Here is a 14,471-nt window from a genome sequence, read left to right as displayed (position 1 = left end):
AAAAAAATTATTAACTGTGTATAACAGATCCAATGAGAATCATGCCCACTGGGTGGCAGATAATTTCCCATTATATTCTTGAGTCAATGACATAGTTGTACCTTCACAGGTATTTTCCCATTTTAAGTTCCATAGTTTTCTTTTTGAGAACGTGTTCTTTTCATATCACTTGACAACATGTGCACACTTAGTATCTTGAAGGTATAGAACATTTTCTGCACACAATTATCCATTTTGTTATAGAAGAGCCCAGTCTGGCATCTTGATGCCACCTTTGCACGTCAAATTACAAACACTGGAGGAGATTTAATAGCAGCATTTTTACTAAAGGTAAACAGGTTTTCAGGTTGAGTTTGACTCCTAAACACTGCATTCACATGTTGCGGCCCTGATTTCTCTTGGAGATGATTTTTCAACTTTCCGGTCTAGCCAATAGCTCTGGAATTGCCTATCTAAATATTATCCAGAACTGACACAGCTTAAAGTCTGACCTCTAAATGCTGCCATGTGCTTTCTTTGAAAAAATGAAAATAGCTAGATTTTCCAGTAACAAAATGAATTATAGATTTCTTTAATTGTTGTGGTTTCATTTTTCAGAATTCTGGGAATTGTCGCTTTTCTGAGTTTCAGGGTTATATTTGAGAAGTTCCTTCCATTGGAAATCAAGTAGATCAAACAAACTGAACTACTAGGTTAGCTCCGTCATATCAGGGCCTCCAGATGTTGAAGTCAAATTGCTTCCCTACAGTTGTCTTTTATGAGAAACTGAAATGATATAGTTGCACAATCTGATTTTCTATTGGCCTCCACTAGCAGGCCCACCCACTGCAACCATTTAAAGAGCAACTATTCTATAGCCAATGAATTACCAAAGTATTCATAGACACGCTTTTATAAAGACAATTGGGAAAATAGGTAAATGTAGCGATGATTTGTGCATTCATATAAGGTATAAAACATTCATATAAGGCAGTGTTTCTCAACCTTGGTGACTTTAAGTCCTGTGGACTTCAACTCCCAGAATCCCCCAGCCAGTCACAGGACTTAAAGTCACCAAACACTGATATAAGGTAAAAAAGAATCTCAATGAGTCATCAAGATATCCAGCTTCAGGAATATGGGACATCCCTCAAAGAGAAGTAGGACTTACTGTGGCATTTTGGCACTTTCTGAGTTTGAATGTTTGCTTGCAAACATTTCATTACCCAACTGGGTAATATCAGTGCAAGTAAGTATGTGGCATGTTCCCTGTTTATATACAGTAATTTGCCTTACTAGTGTTTCTGGAGGTGTGGTTTTTCCTCCCTTGGTACATCTGTTATTAAGGTGTTGTTTTCTACTTGTTTGTCTGATGATTAATCCCTGCTTATCTGAGTGTTGGCTTCTGCAGAGGATGTGTCTTTTGGTTTCCTTCTTTGCTTTTCATTTCATTTTTATCATTTTTATTTTCATTCATTTCCTGTCATTCCATGTCATTTTTGAATGGTGTGTGAATGTGGTTTATTTTTATTATGTCTGTTGAAGGCTGAATTGCCTGAATTCCTGGAATTCCCTGGCATTTTTGGGTTTACGTTTGGGTCTAGGATGCTCACAGTTTCGCCGTCGAAACTATGGTTTCAAACTCTGTCCATGTGTTGTGAAATTAAGGAGTTTTCATTGTGTTCATGGATGTGCTCTGCTAGACTTCTCTTGTCTGCTGTATATGGTGGCTGTTATACTCCTTACAATATATATATATTGTTCCATGTTCCAGTTCCATGTCTCTGACACACAAACTACTATGCAGCTTGAAACCCTTCTTCGTCTACTGAGCCTTGGGTGTTTTGATTTGTATGCCACAGTGATGCTATGTAATTGCAATAGTAAAATAGATAAACCACATTTACACTCCCTTCAAAACATATTGTTCAATGTAAGGACAACTGGCAAAGCAAATAGATCCAAATTTCATGTAAGGAATTAGGTCAACAAACATTGAAAAGATAAATTGTCCAGGAATGTTGGAGATCAAGATTTCAAAGTTTTCTTCCCAGCTTCAGGTGCTGCTTGTGGGCGGTCAATTAAGGCAACGTCATTTTAACACAAAATCCACTTCTCTTCATACAGCAGGTGAGAGATATACACCCATGTAGTATCAGTCTCAATATTCTATCCCCCCTATCCCAAAGAAGGAGCCCGTAAAAGAAAAAACTTTTAACTTTAGTTAGTAAAGGAATAGCCCTGGGAAATTCTTCACTTGTATTTTTAAAATGTAATTTTTAAACAGAGACCAAATCCAACTCTTCCAACGGATGCATTTCTTGATCCAGTTGTTAAGAAAAGGAAAACTCCAAGCTGCACAGGATTCTGCTTCAGATAAAGGAATTCTGCAAAGTTCCTAAACCTTCTACCCTTCTAACATAACCACAATCAGAAACTTCCGGGATCCAAATTAGTTTCTTATACGTGTCGATGACAAGTAACGTGGGAACTTAATTAATTTAACAAACTTGGATGATGCCTTACAGTAATTGGGGAGGCAATTTTAAGCGACGTAACCCATAGTACAAGTACAAATGTGTTCCCTTTTGCTACAGGCTGATTAGCAAGGGGAAAGGAATGGTGGGATATCAAACTTACAGGTGGGATCCTACCGGACAATGATCTCTCTTTCTCTCTCTCTCTCTCCCACCCTCCCTCTCTCTCCCTCTCTCTCTCACACACACATACATATATACAAACACTCTCTCTCTCACACACACACACACACACACGTTGGCTCCCTCACTACATCGCCATTTGAAAAAAGCAGGTGAAGAATGAGCAGCCTGTTCCAGTGAACTCAGCAGTTGGGAGCTTCCACCATTGCTGTGTCTGACCCTTCCATCCACTCCGTTCCCAGCCGGTCTTAACTGCCCCCCAAGGAGTTGCTGCAGCCAAGGCCAGAGATAGCTGTGGCTTTGCTGCCACTCCACTCATCATGCCGGGCATTTCTCAGCAAAACAATCAATGGCACTCAGTAAACCCACATTCAATCGTCAGCACTCTTATATAACATACCCTGCGTTTGCTGCTTAGCTTTGAAACAACTGGGGGGGGGGGGGAAGAGAGAGAGAGAGAGAGAGAGAGAGAGAGAGAGAGAGAGAGAGAGAGAGAGAGAGAGAGAGAGAGAGAGAGAGAGAGAGAGGAGAGAGAGAGAGAGAGAGAGAGAGAGAGAGAGAGAGAGAGAGAGAGAAGAGAGAGAGAGAGAGAGAGAGAGAGAGAGAGAGAGAGAGAGAACTGAAAAAGCAGCACTGAATGCTTTGGTCCTTACAAACTTTCAGGGAAACTTTCCTAAATTTTGCTGTGAGAAGACTGAAAGGAACAACAAAACATTCCCTGGGAATGAACACACACAGACACACGGAGACACACACCTCTTGCTGTGCTATTGCACTCCATTATTCCTGCTGTTTTTGATACACCATTCCTCTCATTCTGCAGGGGTACGTTTGACATTGGCAGATCTCCTACATCCTCCCCTCTGAGGAGAGTCTCCCAGGGTCGTCCCCCCTCCCTGTCTCCCTGACCCCCTCCCCAGCCTCCAGCCCCTCTTCTGTCTCTCCCTGCACTAGGTGCTGCATGTTTCTCTACACCTGCAAGGAACAGAGCTTTTTGAAAGATCAACTGGAAAACTACAAGCCTTAATAGTGAAATGAGGCTGGAGATGCTGCTGTATCTAGGATAATCCCTGGAAAATAGAGCATCAACAAGGGAAAGATGCATTCAGTGATCCAAAGCCAGGCCTGACCACACATCACTGCCCCTCAATATGTTTAGAACTGAAACCTTTTTAATATGTTTTTTTTAAAAAACATAGCCTACACTTTTTCACATGCACCTACTCATGCTTGGGTAAGCAGTATATTTTTGTCTCCCTAAGCCCCTGTAAAGGTAAAGTTCCCTTCTTTCACCAAATGGCTGGCAGGCAGGCAGGCAGGCAGGCAGGCAGGCAGGCAGGCAGGCAGGCAGGCAGGCAGGCAGGCAGGCAGGCAGGCAGGCAGGCAGGCAGGCAGGCAGGCAGGCAGGCAGGCAGGCAGGCAGGCAGGCAGGCAGGCAGGCAGGCAGGCAGGCAGGCAGGCAGGCAGGCAGGCAGGCAGGCAGGCAGGCAGGCAGGCAGGCTCTCTCTCTCTCTCTCTCTCTCTCTCTCTCTCTCTCTCTCTCTCTCACACACACACACACACACACACACACACACACACACACTCACACACACACACACTTCCAACTTTTCATTTCAAGTTTTCTGCAAGGTAGGTTTTGGAACCATTTGCCTCGTGTATAAATCTCCCATCATCTTGCCCTATATTTTCCTTCTGATAAAGGCTCCTTGGAGATCGGAAGTACAGCTCCTGGACTTGAGATGAAATGAAGCAAATTGACACAGAATGTGCTATATTTAATTCACAACAACAGCCAAGGGCAGTCCAAGGAGCCTGACTCTTCCCTTTCCTTCCTCCAGGCCAGTGCCTGCGATATGTTGGATCCGCAACTCTACCCCGAAGAATTCCGTACATCAGTTGCATGGCACCCTTTTCCCCAATACAGCCTGAGGAAAGAGATAAGATAAATGCCAGGAAGAAAAATAACAAACGCCTTTAGAAGAAGAAGAAAAACAAACAAACAGTGATTCCAAGCAGAAGACAACACAATCTGAAAACATTCAGCTGTGGGCATTACTGACAACAACCACTCAGCCACGCTCAAGGCAGCACAAAGCAGATTTGGCTGGGAAATCAGGCAGGGGAACTAGACTGCAAGCAATGCCCAGGCCAGTTCCTGCTGCCAGCTTTGGCAAGAAGGACCAAATTCGGTTGGCGCACGGATGGTCTGTACAGTGTATCCTGGAAGGCATTCAATAGTCCAACAGGAGGGAGAGAATAAGAAGAGGAGTGTAACTCTCTATGAAATCAGACTTCTTGAAAGAAACGGATATTAAATTATTTGAGGGGAAATGTAACAGGATAGATTGGTTTTAACCTAAACTGTTCATAAGTGCATTTGATAAATTATTTTGACTGTTCCACTGTGTAGGAAGATTTGCTATACAGTAATTCCCTTGTCCCGTACCCCAACATGGCTCACAAAATTACACCACATTTGCAAAGTACATTCTGTACTATATTCTGTCCCTACCTCCACCCCACCCACACTTACCGGTAGTCACCATCATGGACAACTGCACCACAATCTTTTGCCTGGCTGCAACTGTGGCTCCCAGATCTCATTATTACCAAATTGTTCAGTGACTTCTTACTTGGTTTGCTAGCTTTACACAATTCTTACTGCTTGCATTACCACTAACAACACCACTCTCTCTGGTTCAGAGAAACCATATAATTAAACTCCCGTAGCTGGACACCCTCTTTGCCCGATGTTCAACTTCACGCGGTTACTTTCCTTAGCTCCAATCCGTGTTTTGTAACTGTGCTTGCATGGATCTTCCCTGGAATGTCATTAATGAAAACTGTCATCTCTTAAAATACTGTGTCGCAAATCCCTTCTTATTTATTAGTCATTTCTAAAGCAATATGACTCATTTTCATATCCATCCAGTTCATGATTTCCCCCCCATTTTACAAAAGCAAGCATAATGCCGGTTGTTGCCCACTTTGTCCAATGAATACATGACAATACACAAATTGTGAATATAAGTAGACAAGCTTGCAACACAAACTTAGCAAACTGGAGACCTCATTTTAATGTCTCAACTAGACCATGGCATGGTTTGTGTACTCAAAAGAAATAACTATGTCACATCCAGCACAGCCCCATTATGGGATTAACCCATGGCTCAAATGCCAATCTTGATGTTTCCCATCCCATTTCTAAGTCAGGAACCTACTTGGGAAACATCAGGATTTCTGGCTCAGTTCCATGTCTCTGACACACAAACTGCTATGCAGCTTAAAACCCAACACTAGATCAAAGAGAGAGAAATGGATAAAGAAAGGTGTACTGCAAAGAGAAACTGGAAAATCACAGAGATTTAGACAGACAGCAGATTTAGAATGAGGCAAGGAAGCCTAAGGGAGGAAGGGTAAAAATAAAGATGGATGTGAGCAATGATTAGAGGCAATGAGAGCTTTCTCTACAATGGCATGTGTGGCCCTTTCTCTTTCCACTCCTGAGCTGTGGTTCCCTTTCTTGTTTAGCAAAATGGGGATAAAACTGTGGTTAAGCCAGAGCCTGACATCCTCAAATGTCAATGCTAGGCCTATAGACAGGAGGGAGGCAAAGTGAATTGCCACTGTAATCAAGAAGTCAAGCAGGATTAGCAGACAATCCCTAGGATTCAGTGGCAGAGATCACAGATCAGAATTGCTTCCCTCCCTGGGCCGTTCTTGGATGAGGCTTAGGTATCCAGGAAAGAGGAAGCGATGGCAACCAGATCTGCAGGGATGGGGGTGAGAGAGAGAAACACAACATGTTATTTTGACAGAGGGATACTGTGTCAAAGATTGGGGGGACAATAGGGAGGGAAGAAATGTCCGCATGACTGGGACTGATAATCCTGAGCAGAATCTGGCCCCAGGCAAAGCACACAGCTGGTTAAAGAGATTGCAAAAGACAATCTGAAGCGTGTGGATTTGTTTGCAAGGTCAAAATAGGCTTCTACAAGAACTGGATAAGGAATTTGCCAATGGAAAAATAGATGAGAAAAGTATGACATCAAAAGAACGTCAGCTTGGGATGCTGGAGGTATTCCTGCTTATGACCCTTTTGTTTTTGTTGCTGTCGCGGCCTAAGTTCTTCTTTGTGTGATCTGACTCCAGACCCTGCCAGCTTTAGGTATTTTGCTCCCCCGGCCATCCATCAAATGGCGGAGCAATACAAAAGCAGTACTTTTAGTGGTGGAAAGAGCTGACAAGGATAGTGTGTCCTCATTTTCATTTCCATCCTCTGTTATTTTGAGACTTCCTCTCCTTTGCAAACTCTGTTTATCCCCCTAGGCAACAGAGATCAGAAGGCTCTCAATTATGTCTCCTGGAATGCAGGGAGATATGAGAAAAGAACAAGCTTTCTCTATGTACCTCCATCCAAGCTGTGCATTTTTCTATCACCCTCCTCACCCCAAACTAGGCATACTCATAGTCGAGACATAAAGCCAGTTTATTCAAAAGCTGGGCCAGCCCCATAATTCAGATCTGTGGGGACATTTCCTGTGACCAAGTACTCCCTCAAGAAGAATGCTGTTCATATACTCTAAACACGGCGTGTAAAAAAAAAATTTTTTTTTGCTATAAATTTGAGTAACTCAGAATCACCACCGGAATCTATGTCACTAGAATCCAGCTCTTATGCCTAACAGGCACTACATGGAGAGAAGACTTCAACCTTTCTCCAACACCATGAATGGAAAGTGCCCAACAGGGTATAGTGGGTCAAAAATCAGAAGGGGGGAAATGACCCATGATCGGTACCCTTGAACCTGCATTCAACTTGAGCCCTTGTTTTGCCCCTTCTAACTAACTCAAAATAATTCTACTGAAGTATGTAAAGAGAATTATAAGGCAGTGTCCCAATCAACATCAGTGACAATTCCAATTAATGGGCAACTTCATAATCTGACCCTTCTTTCCCCCCCCCTTCACCAAACAGGGAGAGAAAGTATCTGAAGGTGGGGAAAGAGAAAAAGGAGGAGCATCTGGCTGCATATGGGAGCAACCTCCCTCCCCATGCACAGAGATCTAGGTCAACACTGATGCTCCAAGCGTCAATTTATCAAACAGTTTATCAGAATAAGGGATTCATCCAGTCAATCAGTCAGCTGCTCTCTCTCTCTCTCTCTATTCCCCCCCTTCACTCTCCCCCTCCACATCTCCTGCCTGGCAACCAGCTCTGCTCTCTCACCCAACAACCCTGAGTAAAAAGCGGGGAACGACTTATTCCATAGCCAGGCAATGCTGAAATAGGGTTCCCAAATTGATGGGGGATCTGGAGATGCTGTTTTCAGGGGTGCACAAAAGAACAACGATGATCCATGTCTCGAGTTTTTATTATGGTTCCCCCAAATTGTCCCACACAGCCCTCTCTCCTGCTGGGATGTCCTCCGCACTGCATTGCAAAGCTCTCTCGCCTCCCCACCTCATCCTTCCCTCGTGCTGCTGTTCAGAACAGTTCAATAACTTCCACCTTGTGACGCAGACCTGAGCCCTGTTTAAAGAGGGGAGGGGGGATGTAACGCCATCAGGTTGTGGGCTTCTTTGGAATTCCAATGCCTTAAAACTGCATAGACATGGGAGGGGGGGGATACGAGCAGGGATCTTAACGAAGTGCCCTTCACTTACTGCCTTTTTTTTTTTGACAGGCACAACCTACAGACATCACTTCCCATCTAAAAAAGAGGTTGCAGGCTATCCCGGTTAAGGGGAGCAGGGAGATTTTGCTATACCTCCCAGGGCTTGAGGAAAGGACAAGCTAGAGAATCCATGCTGGGATATAAGGAACAACACGAGAGGAGAGACTACGGGCAAAAACAAGTGAAGCGAGAAGGAGGAAAACGGGGGAAGGAATAAGCTACCCAAAAGAGGACGAGGAGACTCAGGAAAAACTGAATGATGGGCACCGAGGTGCAAAAATGGGGGGGGGGGGAGTCAGAAGCCCGGAGAGGCCGCCACTCACCTAGGATCATGCCTGTTCAGCTTTCGCTGCGGAGCAAGCAGCACCTTGCGTCTGTTCTGGCCACGGCGCAGCAGGGATGGCAGCTGCCTAGGCAGAGGACCAGCAGCTGCTGCTGCCTCCACCGCCGCCTCTTCCTCCGCCTCCCCCGTGTCCGCTGCAGCGGCGGCGGCGGTGCTAGGAACGGGCCAGGCTACACAGCAGCAGCGGCGGTAGCAGCAACGATGCAGGGGCCCCCGGAATAGCAGGGCTGGCGACGGAGAGAGCCGGAGTAAAAGGAGGCATCGCCAAAAAAATGTCAGCGCAGCGGAGCACAAGCTTTCGCTCTACCACCCCCGGGCAAGGCGGCTCGAGCACACCCTCCTTGCCTCGCGATTGGTCGCAGCGCCAATTCGGGCGCCCAATGAGAGGGACCAAAGACAACTCGGTTCCAAAAAAAAAAGAAAGAAAAAAGAAAGAAAAAAACCCACCACCTCCAACAGAAGGGGGGACTTTTTTTTTTACTTACCCATCCGCCTACTCCCTCCACCCACCCCCCCGCACGTCCGAAGCCTTGCTAGCGAACGCTCTCCGCAGTGGCAGCCAAGCAGGTAAAGCGCACCTTCGGAAGGCGCGTCGAGAACGTCTCCGCTTGCGCTGAGGCGCGCGTGCTCGAGAGCGCGCAAAACGCCCGCTGGCTGAAAGATCGAATCCGGGCTGGGTTCCAAATCCCTTACCTGGCGGGATGGCAGTTAAAAAAAAGTGGGGGGGATGTGTGGACGGCGCGTCGAAAGCTACCCAAACGTGTAGAGGCAAGACCTGCGTCTTCCCAGTTGTTTGTGGTAGCAGTTCAGACTTTTCGAATAGAATAGAATAATAACTTCGTTGTCACTTTAAAATTGTACATTAATCGGCGTACATCAAAATGAAATTTCGTTGCATGCGGCTCTCAAAGGGTCACCCCATCCAATATAAACTTAATACAAACTTATGTACTACAAAAGTATGTATATACCAGAGGTGGTATTCAGCAGGTTCTGACCAGTTCCGGAGAACCAGTAGCGGAACTTTTGAGTAGTTCGGAGAACCGTAAATACCACCTCTGACTGGCCCTGCCCCCATCTATTCTCTGCCTCCCGGGTCCCAGCTTTATTTAGAGGGAATGGAGATTTTGCAGTAACCTTCCCCTGCCATGACCACCAACCCACGCCCACAGAACCTGTAGTAAAAAAATTTGTAGTAGTAAAAAAGTTTGAATCCCACCACTGGTATATACCAAGACAAAGAGAGCAGATTTGTTGTCTTCATTGAGTGAATCCGATAACTGAGGAATGGTTTGAGGAAGCCTCAATTGCCTGAGGTTAATATAGAGTCTAGAAGACCACTATAAATCAAAGCCAAAAACACACATCAAAAGTTACCCTTGAGTGGAGCTGAACTACTTCCTGCTGACTTTATAAACAGGCTCCTATAGCTTTTCTTCAAACCATTAGTCACCTGATTTGCCTGTGCCACCTTCTGGCTAGCAAGTTATCCGATTAGTGTGCAACCTTATAATCGCTCATCCAAATCCTGACTGCCTCTGAGCCTACTCAGCTTTTTGGCATCAACTCTGATCAGTCAAGTATTGCTACTTTGCTATGACATCACTGACTCTTTTTTTAATAAAGCACAAAAGATATGTGTGTTCCAGACAAAACATGTTACATCCTAAGAATGTATTGACCCATGGCACCATGTTACACCATGGTATATGGTATGTTTGACATGTTGTATGAACACAGCTGTATAGCATATTAGCCATTTTTTTAAATCGTATGTATTTTGCAAAAACAATTCCATGAATGGATTTACTTTCTCATTTATAGGGTGTTCTTTTGCTAATGAATGTACAATGCCATAAATATAAGGCTTTGAGATAAAAACTGAGATCCCTCATCCTCTGAAGTACGGCAAATAGAGCATAAGTAACTTACTGCTTAAAATGACTTGATGATTCACACACTTTACCATTTAGAGGAAGCCTCACATAAATAACTACGTTTGCAAACTAACATTTTATATCCACAGTTTTCTTTCAGAATATTGCATATTGAAGCTACTAGCTATTTATTATGATTTTGACAATACATGAATCCAGTCACTGTATTTGTAAACTTTGATTTTTATACTGTATTGGTAAAATTTTGTAAAGCCTTAAATTGGGACATGGGAAGCCAATAAGTATAGCAGGGCTTAAAACTTTGTGAACCATTTTGAATTTTCAATATTTCTGCATAAATATAAACTAAAAGATGATTTGTTCTCTGCACAAATTCTAGAACTAGATAAAGAAAATCCAATTAAACAAATGAGTCAAAAGCATTATACTTGCTCATTTATTCATTGAGGAAAATAATTCAAAACAATATTTATATATGGTAAAAGTATGTGAACCTTTGCTTTCAGAACGGATGTGCCCCCCTTGCCACAGCAATAATTGCAATTACAGGCAGGCCTCAACTTATGACATTCTTTTAAGCATTGTACAACGTTGTCCCAAAGGTGCTTTTTCAAGAGGCTACTGGACTTTCTGGTTTTTCTTTGAAGACATTTCACTTCTCATCCAAAAAGCTTCTTCAGCTCTGACTGGATGATGGGGAATGGAAGGATTTAAACTCCTTGCAGATAGCTGGCCATTTGCATTCTTTTAGAGAATCATTGAGGCCACTTGGAGGTTTGTCCTCGGGATTAACTGAGTAGTGCAAATGGGTATGGAGCCTTCTTGGAACTGTTGAAAGGACTGTGTTGTAGGCTGGAGATCCCTCCCCTCTGTTGAGAGAGGGCTGTTCAATTATGATATAGATGGTCTCTTTGATCCCACTTTCAAACCAGTAGTGCTCTCTGTCTGAAATGTGGACTTTACTGTCTTCAAAACAGGTTTGTTCTCCTATGTTGTGCCATGCGTTTATGAAATTGATCCTCAAACTTAAAAGCATCCTAACATCCCTGTGGTCACAGGATCACTATTTGGGCGTTTGCAACCAGCATGCATTTAGAATGGTTGCAAAGTCCCAGGATCATTTGATTACCATTTGTGACCTTCCCAGGAACTTTCAACAGGCAAAGTCAATGGGGGAAGCTGGATTTGCTTAACGAGCATGTCATTTGTTTAATAACCACAAGAAAAAAAAGGTTGTAAAAATCAGGCGCAACCCATTTAATGACTTAATTGCTTAGTGACAGAATTTCAATATTGAAGTCGAGGGATTTCAACCAAGTTCACAGCAGTAATGCAGGCTGTATGGACATAAGATTAAAACAAACCACACTTTCTTAAATACTTTTGAATGTAATTGATTTACAGCTAAAGAAAGTTTAAAATGGATAAAGGGGATAGGGTTTTTTCCAGTGAAAGTGATTTTGAGCAAATTAAAATTTGTTCATTTGTTCATTTTATTTGCTAAAATTAAATCAGCAAATGGATGAGGCTTTTATGAGAAAGCTTCCTGTTTACTATTAAAAAGTACAAATAGCTGGTGATTTAACAAAGAAAAATATAAAGATAATATGAACAGGATTGTGACACTGACTGTAACCGCAGAGTGTCATTTGAGATTAATGTATTAAGGGCACCAGAAGATAAAAGTTAAAAAAAGAAGACACTTGCCTTCTATTTTTCCCTTGTAATCAAGACACGTTCACTTTTAGATTACAATACTGCAGCGATCACTAGGGCATTGCACACCAAAACAACTGCAGACAGTTCCCCACCATCACTCTGCTAAACAACTAATTCCCACAACACTGTCAAATTACCCAGTAGGGCTATACTACTATACTCCTCCTCATCTTTCATATTACCTATTTCCTGATCTTATGACTATAACTTGGTTGCTTGTATCTTATGATTATATATATATATATATATATATATATATATATATATATATATATATATATATGTATATGTATATGTATATGTATATGTATATGTATATGTATATGTGTGTGTGTGTGTGTGTGTGTGTGTGTGTGTGTGTGTGTGTGTGTGTGTGTGTGTGGTGTGTGTGTGTGTGTGTGTGTGTGTGTGTGTGTTACAACCCCTGGTATGACCTAATATGGGAGGGAGCTCACTCCTCCCTCTTTCTGTCCTTTCGGCTCATCACAGAAAACCATCCAGGCAGAAACCCATATTTTTATTTTTAATGTTGCCTTTTTATATTTGTGTTGTATTTGTGCTGATAAAATAAAGGGAGACTAGTATAGATCCATTTCGAGCTATTTAGCTCTCATCAGCTAGCCATACCCTTACTGGGATTCGAACCTGGGCTGTGTTATACACTAGGCAAGAGTTTTAGCCACTATGCCACAGGCTTCTCCTCCTTTATCAGCTGAGCCAGGGAAATAAGTATGTGTTTGTGTTACAACCCCTGGTATGACCTAATATGGGAGGGAGCTCACTCCTCCCTCTTTCTGTCCTTTCGGTGATGAGCCGAAAGGACAGAAAGAGGGAGGAGTGAGCTCCCTCCCATATTAGGTCATACCAGGGGTTGTAACACAAACACATACTTATTTCCCTGGCTCAGCTGATAAAGGAGGAGAAGCCTGTGGCATAGTGGCTAAAACTCTTGCCTAGTGTATAACACAGCCCAGGTTCGAATCCCAGTAAGGGTATGGCTAGCTGATGAGAGCTAAATAGCTCGAAATGGATCTATACTAGTCTCCCTTTACTACGGCCTGCACTGGTTGCCGGTTGTTTTCCGGGTGCGATTCAAGGTATTAATTATGACATTTAAAGCGCTCCATGGCTTAGGCCCAGGGTACCTGCAAGACCACTTACTGCCACCAGTAGCATCCCACCGTCCAGTATGATCCCACAGAGTTGGCCTCCTCAGGGTGCCGTCGGCCAGACAGTCTCGGTTGGTGACCCCCAGGGGGAGAGCCTTTTCTGTGGAAGCGTCTTCCCTCTGGAATGTGCTGCCCCCGGAGCTTCGCATAATCCCTGACCTCCGGTCCTTCCGACGCTCCCTAAAAAGTTGGCTTTTCCAGCAAGCCGGCCTGGCCTGTTAATTTTAACTCATTTTTTAAATGTATTGTTCTACAAATTCAATTTGTTTTTTTGGATATATATTTAATTTCTTTTTAACTTTTTGGGATGTGTGTTTTTTAATGTTGTACGCCGCCCTGAGTCCTTTGGGAGAGGGGCGGTATATAAATCCAATAAAAACAAAAACAAAACAAAGATTTGCAGCAGCATTTTGGTACAAGAATGAAGATTGATAATACAGATGTCATTTTTCTTAAATAAATCCCTATTGGAATTTTTCATAAGAGAAGACATTCTTTGTTGATAGATTAAAACAGAAAAAGATTTATTTTGATAGGATAAATCGGAAGGTGTGATTTTTATTTTTAATGAGCAGAGGTTTTGACTGAATTTCATCCCTAAACCGAGGAATTTCTAGTAAAAATTAAAGAGGAATTGGAAGAGTCTTAAAAAGAGGTATCAGACAAGAGTACCCAAAATTTCAACAGGTATAAGAGGAAACCAACTAGGAATAATACTGAACTAGATGCTATAGATGTCCACTTTTCTAAATTTTTGATGTGCTTATGAATTACAGGTATGCTGATTTAGGACCACAATTAGGATCAGAATTGCCATCGCTAAGCAATTTGGTTTTAGAATGACTTACGGTTAAGTAAATCATGGTGGTCATCAAGCAAATCCCACAACTCTTGAGTAAATCCATCTTTCCCTATTGAGGTCGTTTGTTAGAAGCCCCTTGGGAAGATTACAAACAGCAACCCTATGACCCCAAGATACTGTTACTGTCATAAATACTGTACACGCTGGGTGCCAAGTTCCC

General features: G+C 43.0%; 1 protein-coding gene across 1 annotated transcript in view; it reads right to left on the bottom strand.

Annotated features, from left to right (window-relative positions):
* ZNF385A (zinc finger protein 385A) overlaps positions 1-9,062 on the bottom strand; it is a 176,916-nt gene extending 167,854 nt beyond the window's left edge. Inside the window, exon 1 of the mRNA XM_081935550.1 lies at positions 8,644-9,062. The gene's annotated coding sequence lies outside the window, so the exon portion shown is untranslated. The remainder of the gene's footprint in view (positions 1-8,643) is intronic.
* Between the last annotated feature and the right edge of the window lie 5,409 nt (positions 9,063-14,471).

Source organism: Natrix helvetica (assembly GCF_964273705.1).
Source record: "Natrix helvetica genome assembly, chromosome: 1".
Classification (NCBI taxonomy): domain Eukaryota; kingdom Metazoa; phylum Chordata; class Lepidosauria; order Squamata; family Natricidae; genus Natrix; species Natrix helvetica.
This window is presented reverse-complemented; position numbering and strand designations above follow the sequence as displayed.